The following is a 22,852-nucleotide window of genomic DNA, read 5'->3' as shown; positions in this document are numbered from 1 at the left end:
TTGCCTGGCTGGAGGGGCTCAGTGTAGAGCATTGACCTATGGGCCAGGGAGTCATAGTTCGATTTCCGTTCCGGTCAGGGCACATGCCTGGGTTGCGAGCTCAATCCCCATTGTGGAGCATGCAGTAGGCAGCCAATGATTCTCTCTTGTCACTGATGTCTCTCTCCTCTCTCTCTCTCTCTCTCTCTCTCTCTCTCTCTCTCTCTCTCTCTTCCTCCCTCCCTCCCTCTCACTCTCTGAAATCAATAAAAAAAACATATCAAGAAAATAAAAAATAAATGTTTGAAAAAATACTGGATTCTAAGAGTTGGACTCCAGGGTTGAAGTCTTAGAACATAAGTAAATTGTAAACAGAATATTAAATGTAAGCAAAGATTTCTCTCAAGCTTCTATGTCATCAACAGTACTTTTCTAAAGTGGCAGAGAACGTGGTGCATTAATGAAGATGAGGAGGAGGAAGGAGGGGACCTGGCCAAAGAGCAAGGTGTGGAGAAGGCGAGGGGGCCCTTGAGGGCACTTCCAGAGAAGCCCTTGGCCGCAGGCATCCAGGGCCTGGGAAAAGAGTACAGCCCCCGGGCCCACCTGGTGCTCTTGGGCCCCTCTGCCCCAGGACGCAGCTGGCTCCAGGTGTGCCCCAGGCAGAGCATGACATCCGCTCTCCTCTTGCTGCTCTGGCTGGGCCTGCTAAGGACTCAGCCAGCGCCCAGTGGCATTGACGCCCCAGGGTGGGAAGCAAGCCTGCGCCTGGGGGGACAGCCAGATGGACTCCAGTCGATTTGCCTCAGACAGCTGGGGAGCAGAGCCAGGACACTCCTCATCCCCCTCCCCACCCCTCCAGACAAGGAGGGGAGCGGCCGCCACTTCTAGGATTTCTCTGCCACCACACCCATTGAGAAGTGCCACCTGCTTCCATCAGTACCCGGGCTGACCCTCAGGACCTCCCACAGGTGGGGTTTGTGGTACTCCCCAGTGGCCAAGAACCTTGAAGGTACCTCACAGTTATCAGCGTCGTCCTGCATTCTTTCTGTGTCCGGACAACGCCCACTGGCCCGGGGGGTGGGCGCTGCTGAGAGGAAGGATCTTTGTGCTGGAAACCTGCTTCTGCCTCCCTACCAGATCCTCCAGATGCCCAGGCCAACTCAGCCAGACAGCGAGGATCAGGGGGTACCCAGACTCCCCCCAAGAAGCTGACCCCAGGCAGCAAGTCATCCCACCCCCAGCCCAGAGCTTTACCAGCAACACCTGCCCAGGGGGTGCACCGCCCCTGAGCCCCAGCCCTTCTGGGTGGAACCTGGTGAGTCCCCCACCTGGACACCCAGAGAAGGGCAGGTTCCATGAGCAGTGGGGCCCAGGCCCACACAACGTGGAGGAAACACCATCTGCCCCAGCCCTGGGCCGGGCCTGGCAGCCATAGCCACCCTCACAGGGGGGCCCCTCTCCAGAAGGGAGCTCCTCTTCCAAGGACACCCAGGTCCTCGCTGCCACTGCGGCCCCGCCTGCCGGCTGTGGCCGCCTTCTTGCCAGCACTGCTTCAACAGATGAACAAGAATAAAAGCCTGTGTGGCCCAAGGAAGTCTTTAGGGGAAAGAACTGAAGCCGAAGGAAAGCGGGGGAGGTTATAAGAAATAGGAGAGGAAAGAGATTCGGGAAACAGACAGAATAAACCATCCGGGAATCCATGTAAAACAAGGAAGGCCAAAAGAAGGGAAAAGTTACGCTAAGAAGGCAGAGTAGGGTGGGGAGGGGAATTGAGAGCGAAAAAGAAGAAGAGGGCAGTTATAAATATTCTGCAAAGAGAGAAGTACGTGAAAGCAAACAACACCAGAAAAAAGAAAGAGAGACCCAGGAGAGAAAAGGAGGCAGCAGTGAACTTAACAACAACGGCGCTGACCCTCAGCCCACCACACTCACTAGTTCTGAGTCTGACGGCTCTCTGTGGATTTCGGGCTCCTCCAAACACAGAGCAGGGACAGCCCTAGGAAAGCAAGCTTTCCTTCTTGCCCTGGTTTGCCTACAGTGCTCCCAACGTACCCCAGCTGGCGGTATTTTGCAGAGTGAGGACTGATCTTCCTGGACCAGGCCAAGACCATATCAGTTCACCCCAGCCTGGCGCCCCCCATCATGGCGCCCCCCATCATGGCGCCCCCCGGCCGGCTCACTGGAGAGCCTGAGCAGGAGGAGCCATAGGGGTGACAGAGCCTTGTGACTGGCTCTGCATCTTCCAGGGAGCAGCTTTCCCAGCCACCTCTCCTGCACCAGGGCGAACCCCACCCACGGACACGCCATCCCAGAACAGCAGGGCGTCCTGGAAGACGGGCATGCCCAGCTCTACGCAAAGCCAGAGGCGCCCCAGCAAGTGGTACTTTTGCAAACAATTTAGATGACTTAAATTAATTGCCAGGCATTGCCAAGGAGACCTACAGATAGCCACGGCTTTCCCATCACCATAATTGGCCAACAGGTACGTGAAGTTCACGTTGTGTCCATCAACTCCGTGAGCGCTTAGGTCCTGGTTCCTTTCCCTGTGTCTGCGTGGCCTCTTTCAGCCTCTCCTGCCTCTCCTTCTCCTGTGAGTTGGCCACTGCCACGCTTCTCTGTGTTTGCTGGGCTATGCCAAGCCCCTTACTTAGTCAGATCCACCTCTGCCCCCTCTTCTGTTTCTTCAGGGCGGCAGGAGTTGGGAGAAAGCTGAAGCAAACCAAGGCAAAATCGAGAAGCAAAGGCAGTGAAAATGCAAGTGAGTTTGGGTTAGTGTCCCGTCGTGGCGTGCTCAGACCTTCCCCCGTGGGCGGGGCGGGCTCCTCATGGCCAGGGGTCCCAGCCTCCCTCGCCACCTGAAACTGCTCCTCCAGAGTTCAGCCAAGGGGACGCCACTCGGGCTGAACTCTGATCGACTGGGACAAAGAAAACGGCGCCTGTGCCAGCCTTTCTCCCTCTAAGAATTCTGAAGTCACTTGACCCTGATTCTGTAAGTCACATTTTCCTTCTATCAAAAATTGTGGCGAAATAGGCAGAAGGGATCCTGTCTAGGTTGTGGCCTCAGGTACTCAACCCAGTTTCTTCCCATCCCTCCTAACCTTCAAACCTGTCTCGGTCATATACTGTGTGACTCCAACTATTATTTAACCATGAAAAAAAAAAAAAAAAGACAAACCAGGAAATTAGAGGCTGAATGACCTAAAATTTATTCCATTCAACTGAGCTAATCTCCCAATAAGGGTGTGTATAATAATAAGTCATACTATGTCTGTTCTGGAAGATGTGAAGAACATTGCAGGGAAAAGTGCATGGTGACTGCAGATCCCAACTTGTCAAGATTTGTCCTCAAAAGGCTAAAGAGTCTGGGCCTCGGCCAAGTTGCCTAGCAGTTTGCTAGACGAGTCTCAACATTTGGGAACAGAGAGCGCCCAACGTTCAGGCTGACCACAGCCAATGCTGGCACCGCCACTTCCTCGGCAAGCAGGGGACCGACTTACCTGCCTGCTTCAGTCTTCCTCGCTGCGAAATGGCAGTGACAGTAATACCCACCTCCTGGGGCTGCTGGAAGGACAAATGAGCAAAGCACTTGGCATGTGCACGTGCCCCCCCCCCCTTCCCAAACGTAGCCCTACTCAACTGTTGCTGTATGTTAAACAGGGACTTGGCAAGACCAAGAAGAAGGTTGGAGGCCCCACCAAGTGGGGTTCCACGGAGTCCCTGGAACACAGTCAAGTATCCCGAGCAGGAGAGGGAAGAGGGTCCCAGAGGAGGCCCAGGCAGCTGGCGGGTGGAGCGCGCGCAGAAAGCCAAGGACAGCCACTCGCAGCCGGGCTCCGCGTGGGCGGGAGGACGCCGGGGGCTGCGGGCAGCCCTCCCTCCTCCCCCCCCCCCCCCCCCCCCCGCCTTAGCTCAGCGGGCTGCAGCCCCACCCTTGCGTGTGCTCATCCTGCGGAGAAGCTCCGCGCACTGACCGGCCGCTGTGTGCACGGCTCTGGCCCAGCGGGAGCTATAACCGGGCGAGGCCATGACGGGCGTGCTGGCCTCAGAGACTCGACAACCAGGCGTTTCTGCCCACAGCCACAGCTCTGTCCTGTTAGGAGCGAGGTTGTAGGGATGTGACCAACTGCTGAGAAATTCTCATTTCAGAACTGGGCTTTTTATGAAAAAGTAGAAAGGGGTAGGGGTTAAAATGTTCCGGAAATGTGAACACCAACTGAATCTTGGTAATATTTAGGGGACACTATTAAATTTTAGGTGCGATAAGGATACTGTGGTTAAGTTTTAAGTTTCATGTGGTTTTTTTGAAGATACATACGGAAATGCTGATCATGATACGATCTGACATAGAGGATTTACTTCACAATTACCTGGGCGGCAGGGAAGCAGATGGTGATAGAAATGGACACGCGTGGGCAGGATTTGGTGATGCCGGTGATGGGCATATGGTGCTTCACCATCCGACGCTATCTCCTGTATATGTTTGGGATTTTCTGTACTAAAATGTTTTAAATTCATAAAAGCTGTAAGAATTTTTTAACTCAAAGATTCTGGTCGTATTGGGTTTTTGTTGTTGTCGTTTTGTTTGTTTTTTAATCTTCACCCGAGGATACGTTCTCACTGATTTTTAGAGAGAGAGGGAGGGGGGGGGAGAGAGAGGAGCATCGATGTGAGAGAGAAACATTGACTGGTTGCCTCCTGTGCACACCTTGACCCACCCTGACTGGGAGTCACACCCACAGGACAACACCCCAGCCGACCAGGGCTCAGTGGTTCTTGCAACATGGTATTGACCTTCTGAGGGCATGCGCTCGGACAGCAGGGACAGCAGGGACAGCAGGCGAGTCTGTGTGGGGAGATCTTCCAGGCGCCGGGGAGGGCTGGACAACAGGCAGGAAGACCATCCCCCGCCCCAGGGACACGCTGAGGACCAAGAGTGATGCCTGCCCCTCAGGGCCGCTCAGACTGGGAAAAACATTCCAGGGCCTGGTGTCCACCTTGCACTGCTTTTAATCTCAATGAAAATGATTTTTTAAATTGGTTTCAATGTCTTTTAAGCCACAGTGAACTGTCCCCTGCCCTTCCCTCCCACCCCCACCCCCCACCCCCGCCCAGCAAAGTGGGCAAGCTACTCAACCTTTCTAAATTCACTTTCCTCAACTGGAAAATGGGGGGGAATCACCCAGACCCATTTTCTAGGGTGATGGTAAGTGAGATAAATGTAGGCAAAGTGCCCTGACGCTGGTCAGCACTGATAAAGGGCAGTTCTGATTTGAGGGGTTTCGGCGAACCTGACCTTTCGCCTCTGAGGAGCACAGGGGAGTCGCCCCATCTTGGGCTTAAACAAGAGTCAAGGCACACACACGCTGAGGTCTCTTTGATCAGGCGTCTTACTGGATGTCGGCCCTTTCAGGTGTCACAGAGAAGTCACTGCTGTCTTCCTCCCTCCCTGCTCAGGAGGAACAGCCACGTGGGACGGAGCCACGCTGCTCTCTCTCTGGGTGAAGAATGAGTTGGAAAATGAGAAATAGGGCACAGCTCCCTCTGGGCCATGGCTTTGAATGGCGAAAGGCATTTCGAGAAAGCAGGCCTTTGGCAGATCAGCTATTCTCCAAAGATGAAGCCAGGGGGTGCAGGGTACCCAGACCAAGAGCAGGCCCCGGCTCAGGAGCACACTTCACAGGGACCTCGGGGGTGGCGGGGGGAGCCTTCCCCCCTGAGCCTTGGGCAAGCGGTCCTGAAGGCTTCCAGACAGCAGCGGGCAGCACCACACACCCTCCCCAGCCAGAGGGACCCACCAAATGGCCAGGCAAGGTGACCTGGCCACAGACACTTTTCCCAGAACAAATCTAAGTCGCCATGGCGTGCAGAGGGAGGAATCCCAGGACGGGCAGGTGACCCACACAGCCTGCCCCTAAGTCTTTGCCACTTGCCCCAGGCAACTGGTTAGTGGCTTCCTGTGAGACAAGTTTCAGCCAGAAGAGGGTATTTGTGACTTCAGGTGAAAAACCCACAGGCTACGGAGGAAGGAGGGGACATAAGCAGGAGGCAGTCCAGTGGCTGAGAGCTCAGGGGCTAAGGGCATAGGCTTCGGAACCACAGTGCCTGGGTTCAAGTCCCAGCTCTGCTATTGACCAGCCCTGTAACAACGGGCAAGGTACTGCCCCCTCTGTGCCTCCGTTTCCTCCTCTGCACGGTGAGGACGGTGGCTCTGTCGGGCAGAGTTGTTGCCTCAACAGGGACTGGCAGGTAGAAAGCCCTCAGTGAGTATCAGCAAAGCTTCCCCCTCAGCTCCATGGGGATGTGCCGCCAGTGACCCCCCGGCCTGGGAGAAAAACGGCACCAGAGGAAGTGTAACGTTTCCATAGGCAGCGGCTCAGAGACGCATGGAGCACAGACCGAAAGGCCCCCAATGTGCTGCCTTCCGTGGAAACACAGCAGGTCCTGTACACCGCCGGCTGCAGGGGAGCACAGAGCAGAGGCCCCACGTCTGGAGCAGGAATGGGTTTCCCTAGGGCTTTCCTGGAGGGGTGCAGAGGGAAAGCCACCCTGGGTGCAGCCCTCCGGTGCCCACTTGGGTTTGGTGCAGGGCAAGCAGGAGACTACGCTGGGCTTCCTAAACGCATGGCCTGGGTCGGAGGCTGAGAGGCAGGCCGGCGGCCGTGCCCTGTGCGGGCCAGGCCCACGTGGGCAGGCCCCAGAGGATGTGAGGAGCCCGCCCGCCGCACAGCAGGGTTGGGCTTCTCCGAGGCGAGGCGTGCGGAGAGGGGGAGGAAAGAGTTAAGCCCACTCTGGGCTCTGGAGGAGGGCTCGGCTGCTATAAACAGTGAGCCAAGGGAGGGAGGGAGCTGACACAGGATGTGGCCAGGGCTCGAGCTGTCTGATTATTAACTTCACTTTTATTTGGAGGGGGATTCGATTCTGTTTTACTTCCCATCGAGGAAGTGAAAGCCCAGGTCTCTGAGGGGCCGGTTTCAAATTGTTTTGTCACAGCTCATTTATTTTTCCTCTTAAATAAATAAACAAAACCACCTCTTTGTTTCCCCCTTAATGAGCGTTCAGCAGATCATCGGTGGGAGGCATGAGAGGGGTTTTCTGGAGCCCTTCACCGGGCACTTTTGGCTTATTCTGGGGGGGGGGGGGGCGGGGGGAGGATTCTTCCTGTGGCCGCAGCCTTCTCCCAGACTCTCAAAGCACTTGCTTTTCTGCCTCCCCCTCCCCGCAAGATCTCAGCCTAAAATCATGACCTCAATCCCAGCGTAGACTCTCCTTGGCTGGTGGGGGAGGCGCGGGGGGGGGGGGGCCTGACATGCTGACACCCTCCCATTCACAGGCTCCGACTCAAGGCCACAGAGAGGAAGTAGCCAACACAGGGCTCAGTGGTTAGTCCTCTTGGTCGAGCTGGGACCCGTGGTGTGTGTTCTGACGACGGCACTCTGACATTTACACTAAAAATATCTTAAAGCAATTAAACGCAAGGGGATTCCATTACAGGGCGTAAGAAAACACCGTGACATGTTCCTTCGCCCAAGGTTCAAAAACGGTTGGGAACTTTGCCTCCAACACCAAGCCCATTCGATCATTTCACGATTCTCTGGCAACCACCCTTTTCCCAGTGAGCCACAGGGGTGAGGCGCCACGGGGAACACGAGGGCCCATCTCACGGGCCCTCAGAGCAGCAGGGAAAACCGCGTCCCACAGCGAGGCCGACGGTAATGGAGGTGGGCAGGGGAGGAGCGGGGCAGATCCTGCTGGAAACCAAAGGAGGAAGGCTTCCTGGGAGAGGCGACATTTAGGCGGGACCTTGCAGGATTGGCAATACCAAGAAGAGAGAATATTCTAGAAGCTGAACAGTACCCAAATGACACAGAGACATTATCAATGTGTGAACCGGGCCAGATATCAGACAACAGGATGATGTGGCCTGTAGGGCCTGCAGCTCCTCAAATAGCATTCAGAATGGAATTTATAGTCCTCAGGGTGGGAGGGACTGAGGTTGAGTCAGCCACTTAGACTGCGCTCCAGGCTGCCAGTCCTTGACCCCCGGCTGGAGACAGGCACGACCTGGGAAGGAGCTGTGCTTTAATGCTGTGAGCAACCAGACACTACACTTGGATAAGGGCTCCACCGGCCTGACACGCAGCTGCCCACAAACACCTGATGATGAGTAGGAGCGACTTTTACTGCCTCTGGCTCCGTGCTCTTTGGATATGGGGCAAGAGGGAAGGAGGTGACTGGATCAAATCCAATTTACTTGCAAAAGCTCGGGCTCCTAATGGCTAATGGAATGGGATTTCCAAACACCCACGAGGAAGTTGCCAGGGTCCAAGGTTTTCTTGCAGTTCTTAGAAATGCCTCCCCATTCCCATTGTGTTTCAGCCTCCAAGCCTAAGCCTGCCCTCGCCAGCCAGGAGAGGGTTAAGCTGCCACCACCCCCCTCCCCCAGATGAATGGCTTGTTTTGCACTGCAGTGGGGGTCACGAGGGAGGTTGCCCTTTGCCTCTGGGGAGGCAGTCAAGGTCCTGCTGCCCTCTCTGGCACTCGGCCCCAGGCAGCCTGACGGTATCTCCTCCCCTGGACAACGTCCCGCAGACCTGGGCCTCAGAACTTTCCAGGCCCAAGGCGGGCCAAACCCCAGCACCAGGCCAGGCTCTGGAGGGGCAAGGCAGGGAGGCCCCCTCAGAGATATAGGGGCTAAAGGTACACACCAGCTGAGTCCCTTAGCTTCTGCGAGGCTGAGGTTACTACTGGGACCAGATCCCTTTCTGTTGCTTGGCTCCTGGCTGAGGCCCCCCAACTGGTCTTCCTGGGTATGGTGAAGGCTGCTCCCTCTTCATGGATGTGGTCACACTGCCCTCCAGTGGCCATCCCACCAAATAGCACTCATGGGCCCCAGGTGGGGTTAGGGATGATGGTCCAGTGTCCACACAGGCGGGGCTGGCCCCTGCTTAGACTGGGCTGCCCTTTGCTACCTTTGAAGACGTGGCTGTGCTCATCCCCTGCTCCTCTTACAGGCAGTCCAGCTGCCCTTCGCCACAGTGGACATTGGTCGAACAGCAGGGGATCTGCCTCCTCCAGTGGTTCTCAACCTTTAGTACATGCGCCTGAATCCTGGAGAGCTGGCTCAAACCCAGATTGCTGGGCCCGCACCTAACGTCAGAGAAGCTACTTTGCTAGCAGGTTCCCAGGTGCTGCTGCTGGTGGTGGTGGTCCGATGTCCTGAGACCACATTTGCAGAACCGCTGGCTCAGTTCTCTCCTGTCCTGAGGCTTCCAGCATTCACTCACCCTGTGGGCACGGAGGACAAGAAGTGCCCACGACCAAGTACCTACCCCACTAAGTGGGGCTTCAGCTAACAGGAGAGACAGACTCATTTAAACAACTCATCTCGTAGATAAACATAAGATTCCATTTGAAAAGGGGAGAGGTGCAGGGGTGGGGGGTGGCGGAGCAGAAGGGCAGAGCAGCTAGGGCTATGGACCTGCCTCTTCAGAAAGGGCGACATTCAGAGGGAAGAGAGAAGCAGGGTCCTGAGCTCAGCCATCTCCTTCAGTGCCCAAGGATGGTGTCCCACCGTCAGGAACCTCAGCCTCTGGCCCATGAACTTCTCGCTGCCCGAACCAGATTTCCTTAGGCCCTTGCCCGAGGCCTGAAGGAGAGACACATTTGATGGGTTCGGGTTTGCTGAGCAAAGGTGAGAAGACATGGTGTATCGTCTACCCATCCCTTCATTCAGCGTTTCATCTCCTCTCTACGGTGGGGCCAGGTGCAGCCATTTCAAACGAGCACTTTTAAGCGCCTCCTGGGTGCCTGCACTGGCGTTGCTACTGTGACCTGTGAGATGGGCCACCGATGAGGCCTGCCCTGTGCGCTCCCTCTGCTCCAAGGCCCTGGCAGGGCAGGGAGGACTGCTCCATCCCTGCCCCAGTCGCAGTGCCCAGCCTGCTGCGTGCAACCCCCCCCCCCCGCCCTCCGTGTGCCTGTGGCAGCCCTTCAGGAGGAGACCCGACTGGCAGGGGAAAGCCAGGCGCAGGTTTGCTATTCAGATGTACCACATTCCCACGAAAACTTTCACAAGCCAAAGTGGCATAAAGCAAAAACAATCACCATTCATTTATATGGAAAAGAATTTGAGTGCTCACAGATCCCCAAACCTACCGAATCACACTAAATCACACATAAAACCCGGAACAACACCAACATACAGTAAAAGCAGGAATGCACCGAGCAAATCGAGACAGAGCCCAGATGCTCGCAGACACAGTGCAAAGCTACGGCGACTTGATGCTACGTGTAGTTCCCAGGGCGGGCGCTTGGTGGCGCCACTGCCGCTGCTGCACTGCCTGCAAAACAGGCTGAACGCCATTTTCAGTTTTCACCTTTCCTCATAAAAGCAAAAATCCTCTTCGGATTTCTCCCATTTTTCGAAGACAGTTGCTAATGTAGGTCCTTCGTAAACGTGAAGTGGCGCTAGGCCAGCTTTTAAAAAACGTGGGCTGCTGTATTCTCTCCTGAGGATGCCTGTTCTCCGCATCCATGCAGCTCAGGGCAGGCGGAGGAGGCATTTTCCCACGAGGCCTGTCATCTGGCACAGCCACTTCCTGCCCCAGTTTTCTCATCTGAAAAAATGGGGGGGGGGGGGGGCTCGTATTCGATATTCCCCGAGGTTTTATGGTCCGAGTCCCGCCCACCCGTGCTCGCCCGCTGGGGGAGATGGGTGAAGAGAACACGCCCTGCCTGGTGAGCCCGCCACTGCACAGAGTACGGCCTTGGGGTTGGTGGCCTCCAGGTCGTGGGGAGGGAGGAAAAAACTCCTGAGAACTTAGGCGCGGCTTTAGAGTCAAACCAACCCAGTTCAAACGGTGGCTCTGCGCCTGGCTCCCTGTGCCATCTCCAGCAAGTGGCTTCGCCCCTCTGCGCTTCAACTGCCCCATCTGAGAAGTGCAGTCCGCGCAGTACCTACCCCACTGGGTTGTTCTGAAGATGGAAGTAATAGCTACCCCCGATCGAGGGCTTATTCCGGGCCAGACACTGAGCTAAGGGCTTCCCACCAATTACATGAGGTCTTGCGAGGAGGCGCTGGCCCCATGCCCGCAGGGAGTGCGGCTGTGTCATGAGGCCCGTGTTGCTATCATGTCACCGCGCCCGGTTCTTGGCGCATGTGGGCACACTCCGTAGACAGAAGGAGCTTGGCAAGGACGTGGCCTTGCCCCTGGGAAGCACAAGGCCTCGCCCACATGGCGGCTTTCCTTAGTAGCCCGAGAAGGTCCCTTGGGAAGAGGTCCCTTGGGAAGAGCAATGTGGAGGGCTGGGTGGCCGGAGCTGACGGCCCCCCCACTTCTTCCCAGGAGAGCCACCCCGAGTCTAGTTAGCCAGTGCCGGCTGGGACGTCAGCGCTGACTCACTCTTCCCAGAGAGCAGCTAATTAGCCTCCCGGCAGCCAGGAGCTCCCCAGATGAAAGCTGCTTAATGCACACGCAAGGCGTGTCCTCCATATTTATAACCAGGGTTCCCTCGGGTGAGGAAGGCCCAGGGGCGGAAAGACAGGCCGGATCAGGGCCTCGCCTTCTTTATGACAGAGGTTCTCAGGGAAGGGAGCTGGGAGCCTGAGAAAAAGCCTACAAGGGGGTGGGGGTGGGGCCGCCCAGGTCCTGGGAGTGGGAGGAGCCAGGTGGCTGAGGGGGCAGAAGGTTCCAGGCCCCAGGCTGCCTCCCAGACCAGAAGGTCCCAGGCAGGGACACAGCCGAGGGCAGGGAGGGTCAGAGTGAGGACTCTGCGGCTGGGCTGCCAGGGTGAGGCCCCAGCTCCAGGGTGGCCATTCCATGTGCCAGGGCCTCAGCTTCCTTATCTGCAAAGTGGGGATAATGATGGCCCTGACCTCACAGCTATTAACTGATAGCACTGAGGAAGGCAGGGCCTGGCAGCCACTGTGCGAAGAATGATGATGTGCGCACTTGTCCACTCAACGGACATGTTTTAATATGTTTTTTTAAATTGGGTTTGTTTTGTTTTTTTTAGAGAGAGAGGAAGGGAGGGGGAGAGATAGAAACATCCATTAGCTGCCTCCTGCGCACCCCCTACTGGGGATAGAGCCTGCAACCTGGGCGTGTGCCCTGACCGGGAATTGAACCAGCAGCCTCTTGGTGCACTGAGCCACACCGGCTGGGCTCAACAGACATTTATTGAAACCTACTATGTGCCAGGCACTGGGTGCTGAGTTGACGATTATGAACAAAACAAGATCAAGTATTTCTTCCCATGGAGGTTGCATTCTGTGGGAAGACAAACAAGAAATGCAAGAACCAGGAGTCCCCTGGCCCGGCGCCCAGCAGTGGTCTACACGGTAAGGTTTCTTGCTGTGGCTGAGTAAAGTCCCATTGCAGGTAAGCACCTCCCTTTTACAGATGAGGAGACAGACTCAGGACAAATCCGCAGGATGCAAAGGTCACAGCCAGTCTGTAGCAGAGCAGGAATTCGATCCCAGCTGAGTCCACACTGTGGAATCGTGGCCGCGTGACCCTGCTGTCCAGAGGGCCCCATCTGGGTGCTGCCGCCAGGGAGGGCGCTGCTGCTGGGGGCGGGTGCTGGCTCTGCCGCCTGTGGCCCAGACTCTTCTGAGCACAGGCTCACAGGTGTGAGCGAGGTGGCCTCCCGGTCACCCTGCTCCCGGCAAGGTAGTCACTGCTAAAGAGGCCGCCTCCTCAGGGATATTTCCAGCTACTGACCACCCACGAGCCAGGGCTCCCAGGGTTCAAACCCTCCCTCTCACCTGGGTCATGAGATTGGGGAGGTGCCTCTGCCCTGGGGCCAGCCTGGTGGGCAGACCAGGTCGGGGCACTGTCCCCAGCCAGCTCCTTGGGGAACAGTGCCCCTGACCCATCAGGCCAGTGGACACCTCAGTGGACAGGCATGCATTCCACACCCGCTCAATGCCAGGTGTCATGGGCACCCGCCTTTAAGGTGCCCCCTTTTCGAGGAGGATGCCAACCCCCAACCAGAGAGTGGACGCCGGGACCAAGGAACAGGGCATGGGGAGTCCCTGACCTCAGAGCAGGAGGCTGCACACATGCCAACTTGCCAACCTCCCGCCTCAGGACAGGTGGAGGGCACGGGCAGGCAGTGCACAGGACTCTGGAGCACCTGCCTGCGGATGCCCACCGCCCAAGCAGACACGGTCTTCACTGTCCATTTACCCTGTTGGACCATGTGCCTGCCTAGTGACCATTCATTCGTTCATTCATTCCTTTGACGCACTCAGTCCATGCCAGGCGCACTACTAGGTTCCAAACAAGGATCCAAAGATTTTTGAAAAAGTCCCTGTCTTTTGAGAGCTTAAAACTGAGTAGACTAAGCAAGCTAACCATGACCACATGGCCGGGGCCACAACCCCATGGCAGCTGCTGCTGGAGCGTGGGGGATGCCTGCTCGCATATGGCACACAGCTGAGCCCACCCCTACACTGTAATCCCCCCAAAGCAAGTCCATTCAGTAAATCAGGCTGAAGACAGGATCTGAGGGCGCTGGGCTCCTTAACCACAACCCCACCCACACCCACACCCAGGATGCAGGAGGCTCTCCCCAGCAAGAAACTGTCCCCCAAAGGTGCCCCTAGCAGCCTGGTTTGGGGGAGGGAAGACTCTTATCTGCATGCTGAGCTGATCCACTCCTGAGTCCACGATGGCAGCCCTGCACATTTCCCCAGCTGAGGCCAGAGCTCCCCTGTGGACCCACGGACCCCTGGCCAGGCTGTCTGGGGAGGGGAGGACATTCCTCAGCCCAGACCCCCTCCACCACCACCACGCTCTTGCCCCTCCCCTCCCCTCCCCCACCCAGTTGACCCTTCCAACTCAGCTGGTCCTTCTGCAGTCCTGAAGCACCTTCTGCCCCCCAGGGAGCCCCAGAGCAGAGGAGAAATGACCCCTCAAGGGTCAGACACTCTAGGCCTAGCCCCACCCCCACAGCTGTCACAGAGAACTTGGCAGGGGAGGCGCAAGCTGGATCTTCCAGGTGTCTTGGCTGAACTTATGCAACCCCAGACTGCCCTTCGAGCAAGAAGGCAGAAGGAAGGGGTGCGTGGGAAGGCCGGTGATTATCACCCTCCATCTCAGGGTGGGTGTGGGCCACCTGCCCAGGGAGCATAGCCCGGCCAGAGGCAGGGATGAGCCCCTGCCTGTCCCAGGGGGAGCCCGGGGCAGGTAGGGTGACCCTGGTTAATGGACTTTACACGCATTAATCTTGAAGGCAGTCTTTGCACCCACCCGTGAGGAGGCTCAGAAATTTGAGAAATGTGTCCATCGTCACCCAGCCTGGAAACACTACAGTCAGAATCCACATCCTGTCCCTCTGACCCCGGAGACTTTGCCCTTGACAACTTGGAGTGCCCCTGCTGGCTGTGGCCCCAGGACCGGTGCTGAGATGCTCAAACATTTGCTGGGTGAGGGGGTGAGCGGACAACAGAGTAGCCAAGTGGACCAATGTGGGGACGAGTGAGTGGACACGTGCATGAGTGGACGAGTGGACCAGGAAGGACCTGGGAGGATGGTGAATGGGCTCAGTTGGATGAGAAGCAGCTGCTGCTTTGTCACCTGGCCTCTGAGATGGGGGAGGAATATAGCTTCTGAGAAACCGGTGGCCCATTGGGGTGCTGGCTTACCATGGAGGGGGCCCCAGGTCTCCCCCTCAGACAGCAAGCCTCCAGAACAAGGGGCTCTGAAGGCCCCAGGGCCCCTGCCTGCCACACACACACACACACACACACACACACACTCTCTCTCTCTCTCAGTGACCAAGTAGCAGGCTGGCCTGGTCGGTCATCGATGGGCCATGGAGAGCTCTGTTGCTTAATTATGAGGACCCTGAGCCAGGTATCGACCTGCAGCCTGCTGGGAGGAAAAGGGGAGCAAGGGACCCATTGGCCCTGCCTGAGGAGGAGGTGGGGTGGTGGCCGAGAGGCCCTCCCTGCTGCCCGGGGCGGGCAGGGCAGTCTGGCCAAGGCAGAAGCCCAGTGCACTGGCCCCTGGGCCCCGGTGTCAGTGCCTGGGCCTGTTTGCCTAAGGGGGTGGGTGTGAGCTGGCAGGGATGCGGTTTACCAAGAGGTCACTGCCGTGGTCAGGGAGGGTCAAGGGCCCTCCTCCTGGGGTAAGGCCCGCCCACTTGGGCTCTGGCCTGGGAGGGGGGCAGGGTGGACCGGACCCCAGGGGGGATGATGTGGCAGAAAGGGGGTGAGGATGAGGCTGTTGCTCTAAACTGGGGCTCTGGGGCTTAGTATCTTAGAGCTGAGGGAGGGGTGCTGACGGGTCTGAGCCCAGCCCCACCTCCTGTGAGGGCCAGAGGGACAGTAACTGGACCAAGTCAAGGCCAAGTCCCTGCATTAAAGGGCCCACTGAGGACTCCCCCCACTGCACCCCCAGCCAACTCTCTGGGGGAGACTGAAGCCAGCAAGGGGCAGGTGGGTCCCAAGTGTCTCTGGAGAACAAGTCCCAGAATCGGCTCAACTCGGGGACAGAGGAAGCCACCAGGAGACCCAGCTCCCTGCTCAGGCACAGCCCCCCTGGCCCCCGGCATGAGTCGTTATCTATCTGTGCCCCCAGTGGGGTCCAGGGAGGTAACAGGGAGGTGTGAAGGGTGGGGACAGGGTCCACATAAAACTTGCCCCCCCCCTGCCCCGCCCTCTGGCCCTGCGTGAGTGCCCTGCCCCAAGGAAACCTTTACGGGGACAGAGACCAGAACTGCCCCCTCTGGCCTTTCGGTGCAGGGTCCCCCGAGTTTGTCAGCCCCCTACCCCCAAATGGGGACCTTCTGGAGAATGCACTCCACCCTAGAAAATGCCACAGAGGCCAGTTTGGACATGGAGCAGAGGAGCAGTGGGAGACAGTTTGGGTCACAGGCTCTAAGGAGGCGGTGAGCGCCCTCTGCTGGCCTGTGGTGGTGCAGGTGCATGGCGCCCTCCTGAGACAGGACCCCTGCAGCCTGCAGGAGCATCTTATAACCAACCCGCAATTTACTAAAAAAAAGAAAGAAAGCGGCCCAATTACACAAAAGGACACTGTGAGGATGGCACCACATTTGCAGCCCTCTCAGACGTACGTTCTACAATGATAATAATGACAACACCAAGAGCAAAAGTTGTTTTAATTCTCACCATCACCCCGTAAGGGAGGTGTTATTATCTCCAGTTTTCAAATGAAATGGGGCTTGCACGTGAGTGCACAGATAGTAACTGGCAGAGCTGGGATCTGAACGGAGGTGTGGTGCCCGACTTGTGCTGTGTTTTAGGTACTCACAGCAAAGGCTGTTTCCAGCCAAGGAGTAGCTTTCTCTCCTGTCTTCTCCCAAGAGAGACTGCCCTGCTGGACAGAAGGCAAGGAGGTGGCCTCCCGCCTCTCACGGTTAAAGGGCCACTGATGAACCTTTGCTTATCTTGTTATACTTTACGAAGGGCTTTCATCTGTGTTACCTCATTTGCACAGCTCACCAGCCCTGAGAGGGAGGGGTGGGGGGGACTGCACACAAAACACAGCCCCAAAGGTAGGGGTCCACTCAACTGTAGTCCTACACCCACATAAGCCCCACCTGGAGCCAAACACAAGACCTGAGATTCCTGTAAAAATCCATTCATAGAAAATATTTGCCAAACCCACAAGGGACTAGTCTCCGGAGTTTAGAAAGAACTCCTATAACACAGAAACAGAGAGACAAATAGCCCCTTTTACAAACAAGCAAAAGATCTGAACAGGCACTTCTCAAAAGAAGATATATGAATGGCCAATCCTATATAATAAAAACCTAATATGCAAATCGACCAAATGGTGGGAACAACCAGTCACTAAGACGCACACTTACCACCAGGGGGCAGACACTCGACGTAGGAGCTGCCCCCAGCCTGCAGTGGCAGCAGGGGGCAGGGCCTTCTAGTGTGCGGCGTCAGGCCAGCCAAGGCAGTTGCCATCGGCCCCCACCCCTCCCCCCATCACCCTGCCGGTCGCCCCGCAGATAGGCCCTGATCCCCAGCCAGGCCTAGGGACCCTACCCATGCACAAATTTCATGCACCAGGCCTCTAGTAAGGATATAAAAGAAGATAAGCAGCATCATTAGCCAATCATTATTAGTCATCATTAAGACGTGCAAGACAAAACCACAATGAGTGAGACACCCTTCTACGCCCACCAGAATGGTTAAAATTAAAAAGCCTGACAAAACCCAATGCTAATGAGGGTGTTAACTGGAACCTGCATAACCTTGTTGGTAAAAGTATCAATGAGGCAGGATAGTAAGAAGTTAGGAAAATTCCTTGGCAAGTGGAATGGGGAAACTGAGACAGACAGCTGATTCAAACAGACCCCATCCAGCACCCTGACTCGCCTGCCTCCTTCTCCCTGGCATGGCCACTCTCTTAAGCATTAAGCCCTCAGAACAGTGAGGTTCTACTCAGCATCAAATAATCTTAATAATCAAAATAATAAAAAAAAATTTGTCTGTCAACCCCAGAGGCAGAGTTTTGGTCAAACTACAGATAACATCTAGGCGTCAGTTGTGTTTCAGCTCCAAGCCCAGAAAAGCAGCAAAACCAGACAAAGTGACACCATGGCTGCCTCAGGACCAGATGCATTGACTGACGACCCCTTGCCCCGTGCTGACCAATCAGTGGAGACCAGGACCCTGACCCTATTTGCTCATTGTGATGGAGCAGCGTATTAACGGCACACCTGGAAAGCTGATGAACGTTCTATTGAGATTCTCCCCTGAGACCTCTTCTAATATTCCTGCCTTTAGAAAACAGATAAAAACCCTTAAGACAAAGGACCCAGTGTGCTCTCTCTCTCTCTCTCTCTCTCTCTCTCTGTCTGTCTTTCGGGCTCTCTTCAGGCATGTATATTTGCTTTCTTTCTCCTCAGCTCTATGGGGCCCCTGAGACTTGTAACCAGGGGAGCAGTGAGCAGCAGCAGTTCCTCCCGGGCTAACCCCTGAACCTGTCTCCAAGGGCCCTCCTTTTGCTTCTGTAACTTGTCTCCTGAGTCCACGCAGCCCAGCGGGCTCACTTCTTCTGCCTCTGTGACTTTCTTTCTAAAAATCCAAGGCAGCTCTCTGAGCAGCCTGCTCGATTCTTCTCTTCGAGTTTACTTGTGCCTTGCGTGCTAAGTAAACTTCCTCTTGAGCTAGAGTTCTTGGCTCTGAATCCTTTCTTTGCCAAACTCAAGAACCAAGAGCCAGAGCCCACATCACTGCTAACAGAAATTAGAAGGAAGATGATCTCTCCTCCCCCACAAATGGATATACCAAAAACCTTATGCTGAGTGAAAGAAGTGTTCCCCAAATTTTATCTATTATAGGATTCTACTTATATGGAATCCTAAAACTGACACAATAATCTCCGGGGGGCGGGCGGGGGGGGGGGGGCGGGACCACAATGAGAGTTGCCTGTAGGGGCCGGGGCTGGGTTGATGGGGAGAGGCATGGGGGAACTTCCCAGTTGCTGGTGATGTTTGGCTGGTGTCTGGTTTCATCAGTAGATGCATTTGTGAAAACTCAAAGGGTAAGTTAACATATACATTTCATGGCATATAAAGTTTACTTCAAAGGAAAGAAAGCTATACACAAATATTGAATCCTGGTTAAGAACTTACATGTGGAAATATTTAGGGAGAAGGATACTGGTTGTCCCAACCCATCTCTCCAGTCTTCTCTCTACCTGCCCCACCAAACTGTTAGTCCTGTGAGCTGTGGCTGAGAGCTGTGCTTCTCACAGCCCGACACCCAAACAAATCACTTGATAAAGTGCACATTCGGAGTCAGTAGGCCTGGGCTGGGGCCCAAGAGTTTATTTCTTACAGCTCCAGGGGATACTGCTGCTGGTCTTTGGACCGCATTCTGAATAGCAAGCACTTAGAATGTTACCTTCTGATAAAGGTCATTCATCTATGGGGACCCAAGTAATGCAGGCTCCCCAGGGGCCCAGTCCACATCACAGATCTGAACTTGAGTCAGTCTGCACTTACGGGAAACCGATCATACACCCACAATCCTCCAACTCGTCTTTAGCTGACTTACCTGACCTTAGGAAATAGGCCCTGATCACCTCTTCCAGTAGATGGCAACTATAATTATGATAAATGACAGCAACCACAATCAATTGTGAGAACTCTCAGGTACCAGGGGCTGTGCTACATGCTTTATAAGCATTATCTCGTGTTTAATCCTCCTAACAGCCCTATGAGGTCAATGCTAACAATGTTTCCATTTTACAGATGAGGAAACCGAGGTGCAGAAAGGTTAAGCTCACATCGGCTTGGCCATTGGATACTTCCTTTGGCTTTAATTACTGGCAGCCTCATGGTAACAGCCATGGTGTTCACATACTAGTGTGTTTTCGCTTTCTACTGAGATCACGCTGTCCTTGAGGATAGGGACGGATCCTTCTCTTTTCCATCACAGCCTTTGCCAGAGCAAGGCCTCTTCTTCAAAACAGGACATGTGACAAGCAGCTCCCAGCCTCACCTGTAACAGGGCCATAATGCTCCCCTCCCCCCTCCCCCCTCCCCCCTCCCCCAGGCCCTGGTGTGGGTGCCCACAGCTCCCAGCTCCCCACTCTCCCCCACGGACCCCCAGCAGCTGCTCTCCCCCTGCTGTGTAGACCTCTCCAGCTCATCCCCCCTCCCAGATTTGCTCATCTCCACTCCCAGATCTCTCCTTCCAGTTTTCTCTCCCACCCCAGGGAGTCCAGTCTACAGCAGCCAGCCCTGACGGGAAGCGATCCCCTGCTCTGCCCTCCCCCAGCGCTCTCCTCTGCAGCAGGCTCTGGGTCCCAGCTGCATCCACAGTGCATTTTGTCACTGTAGGTGGGTGGCGGGAGGGGTGGTCTGGCCTGATCCCCAGAGGTGGGAGCAGAGCTCAGGTGAGAGGGCCCTTCCTCCCCCGACCCCACCCCACCTAATCTTGCCCTCCTTGTCTCTGTCACCCTCTGGCCCAACCCAGAGGCCCACAGGTTGGGCACTGGATGTCCTCAGACCCAACGCATTTCCCACTCTGAGCCCTAACCCCGGCCATGCAGTTCCCAGCGCCCCCCCTCCCCCCCACCTCCCGGCCCCCCACGCCTCCTCCTCCTCCTGCAAGGCCTTCCTTCTGCGGTGTCTCCCCACCCACCTAGGACCACTTAGGGAGGATATTTTACTTTCCCAGACAAGCTCAGCGATGCCATTTCTCCTCCTAAGAGGTTAGGCTAATTGCTCTTCCCAGAAGAAAATCCTCCGAGGTTTTCCTTGTGGTGGGATAGGAGGTTTGAAAATTATATGTTCAGGGCGACATGGGGTTACTATATTAAGTCCCGGTACGCAGTCGGCGGCCACCGGGGAGCGCGGGCGCCACCTGCTGGCCGGAAGCGGGATCCCGGCCCCGTCCTCAGAGATGCCAGCTCAGTCTGCTCACCCAGGCGCAGCCCTGGGCCCCCACTGGGGGCAAGAGCCCAGGCCCGGCTCAGCCCTCCGGGTCAGCTTCAGTGTTTTCCACTTTAGGAGTCCCATCACAACAGCGATGTCTAACTCATTGGCCCCCACATACATAAACTGTATGATTTCCAGGGATGAAGAGACTTAAGATGTACCAGACACAAACACATCAAACTGTATACATTAAATATCCACAGATTTTTGTAAATGTTTTGTAGATATTGCATCTGCAGCTTTTCAAACCTCAGTAAAGCGGTCTTTTAAAAAGGGCCAGACACACGCTTTATAAACATTAGACAATGAAAAAGTTACGTAGTGGCACACACACACAAATATACTAAGACGTTTCATTGACAGTGATCTCTACCACTTCTTATATCAAATTAGATTATGCAGTTTCTATCCTATTAGATTGTTTTTAAACTCATCTTTAAACAAATGGGCTCTCTCAAGTCTCTAATTCATGGGAACATAGATTAGAGGTCATTTCCAGTCCGTCAAGTTATAAAAGCACATACCCATCAATGCAGCAATCCCATTACTGGCAATGAGCCCCACAGAGGCACCCATGGTCATGGCAGCAAAGATGTATTGCCTCTGCAGCATCACTATTAATAGCAAAACACTGGGAGCCACGGGTAAGATGCTGGTTGAATAAATGACGGTCCCTCCATGCGAGGGGAACTAGAGAGGGGCTCTATCCCTGCTGCTATGGACCCATCTCCAAGCTGTAATGTTAGGTAAGGAAGCACCATGGAGACTGTGGTGATGGTTACACAACTCTGTGAATTGAGTCTTAAAATCACCGCACTGTACTCTTGAATGAATTTTGCAGTATGCAAATTATATCCCAATAAAGCTATTTTTTTTTAAACAGACCATAAAGCATAATATGTAACTTATTCTCTCCTATAAAACTAAATTAAAAGTACATATTTAATCATATATGCTTGCATAGGCATAAAAATTCTGGAAGAATATATTAAAAACTTAATAGCAGCCCTGACCGGTTTGGCTCAGTGGATAGAGCGTCGGCCTGCGGACTCAAGGGTCCCAGGTTCGATTCTGGTCAAAAGCATGTACCTTGGGTGCGGGCACATCCCCAGTAGGGAGTGTGCAGGAGGCAGCTGATCGATGTTTCTCTCTCATCGATGTTTCTCTCTCATCGATGTTTCTAACTCTCTATCCCTCTCCCTTCCTCTCTGTAAAAAATCAATAAAATATATTTTTTTTAAAACTTAATAGTAGTTGCTACTTGGGGTGGGAAAATTTTTATTATATACACTCTGTCCTATATATATTTTTACTATGAGCATGCATACTCTCTCAATAAATTATTTATTAGTTGCATTCATCATCCCATAGTTTCCACAGCAACATTTAAATAGAATAAGAAATATTTTAAATATTTTAACAACTTGAAGAGAATTTTTTTTCACTAAAGTCTTAGGTTTTATGCACAGGGTACTTACTTCCTCATAAATAGAATTTGAAGAACACTCTTTTATTCCATGGTGATTAGTCCCATGTGTGCACATGCATGCGCACACATGCATGCACACATGTACATGCATATAATTTTCTGAATATGCTGAATTTTCAAACGAATACCTGATCATGATAGAAATTTTTAAACAGCAAAAACTATTTTTTTAAAAAAAATCACCTATAATACAGCAACTGCTAACATGCTGGTGTGTCTTTCCAACCTATCCCTATGTGTACATATTTTCTGGTTTATAGTGTTATGAACAAACTACAAATAGTTTTGTGTCCCAGTTTTTCTGCCAGTTCCCATATAATGAAAAACTTTCCATGTCCTTAAAGCATTCTTGTTTTTATCATATGCAAGGGGTTATATCCTGTGGATAGTTTCTAAGTTATTTAATCAGTTTCTTTTTTTAAATATATTTTTATTGATTTCAGAGAAAAAGGGAGAGGCAGAGAGAGATAGAAACATCAATGATGAGAGAGAATCATTGATCGGCTGCTTCCTACATGCCCCACATTAGGGATCAAGCCTGCAACCTGGATATGTGCCCTGACCGGGAATCGAACCGTAACCTCCTGGTTCATAGGTCAACGCTCAACCACTGGGCCACGTTGGCCGGGCTAGTCAGTTTCTTGTTGGGACATTTGACTGCTTCCAGAGTGCTGCTCTATAAATAGTGCGCTCATCCTACAACTTCCCTAGGATTGAATCCTTGAGGAGGAACAACTGGAATCTCAAAGGACATGCCCATCTCAACACTGGCAGCAGGTCGCCAATGGGCCCTCCACCAGGGTCACACCAGGGAGAGGAGTGGGGTGTGAGCGCTGGGCCACTGCTGGGTGCCAATCCCGGCTTCTCCGGAGGATGGCAAGGGCAGGGCATGGTCGGATGCCTCCTGAGTACAAAGCGCAATGTGGGAGGGGTTATTTATGCACGTGATTT

At 54.3% G+C, this 22,852-nt stretch overlaps 1 long non-coding RNA gene across 1 annotated transcript; it reads left to right on the top strand.

Moving 5' to 3' along the window:
• The first annotated feature begins 344 nt into the window (after positions 1–344).
• LOC308520828 lies at positions 345–4,520 on the top strand. The gene is made up of 3 exons (XR_013996120.1): positions 345–2,461; positions 2,667–2,737; positions 4,287–4,520. It is a non-coding gene; the product is annotated as an uncharacterized lncRNA (long non-coding RNA).
• The last annotated feature ends 18,332 nt before the right edge of the window (positions 4,521–22,852 follow it).

The sequence above is a fragment of the Myotis nattereri genome, assembly GCF_964212035.1.
Source record: "Myotis nattereri genome assembly, chromosome: 1".
In the NCBI taxonomy this organism is placed as follows: domain Eukaryota; kingdom Metazoa; phylum Chordata; class Mammalia; order Chiroptera; family Vespertilionidae; genus Myotis; species Myotis nattereri.
Note: the sequence above shows the minus strand (reverse complement) of the source record. Positions and strands in the feature narration are given on the sequence as shown.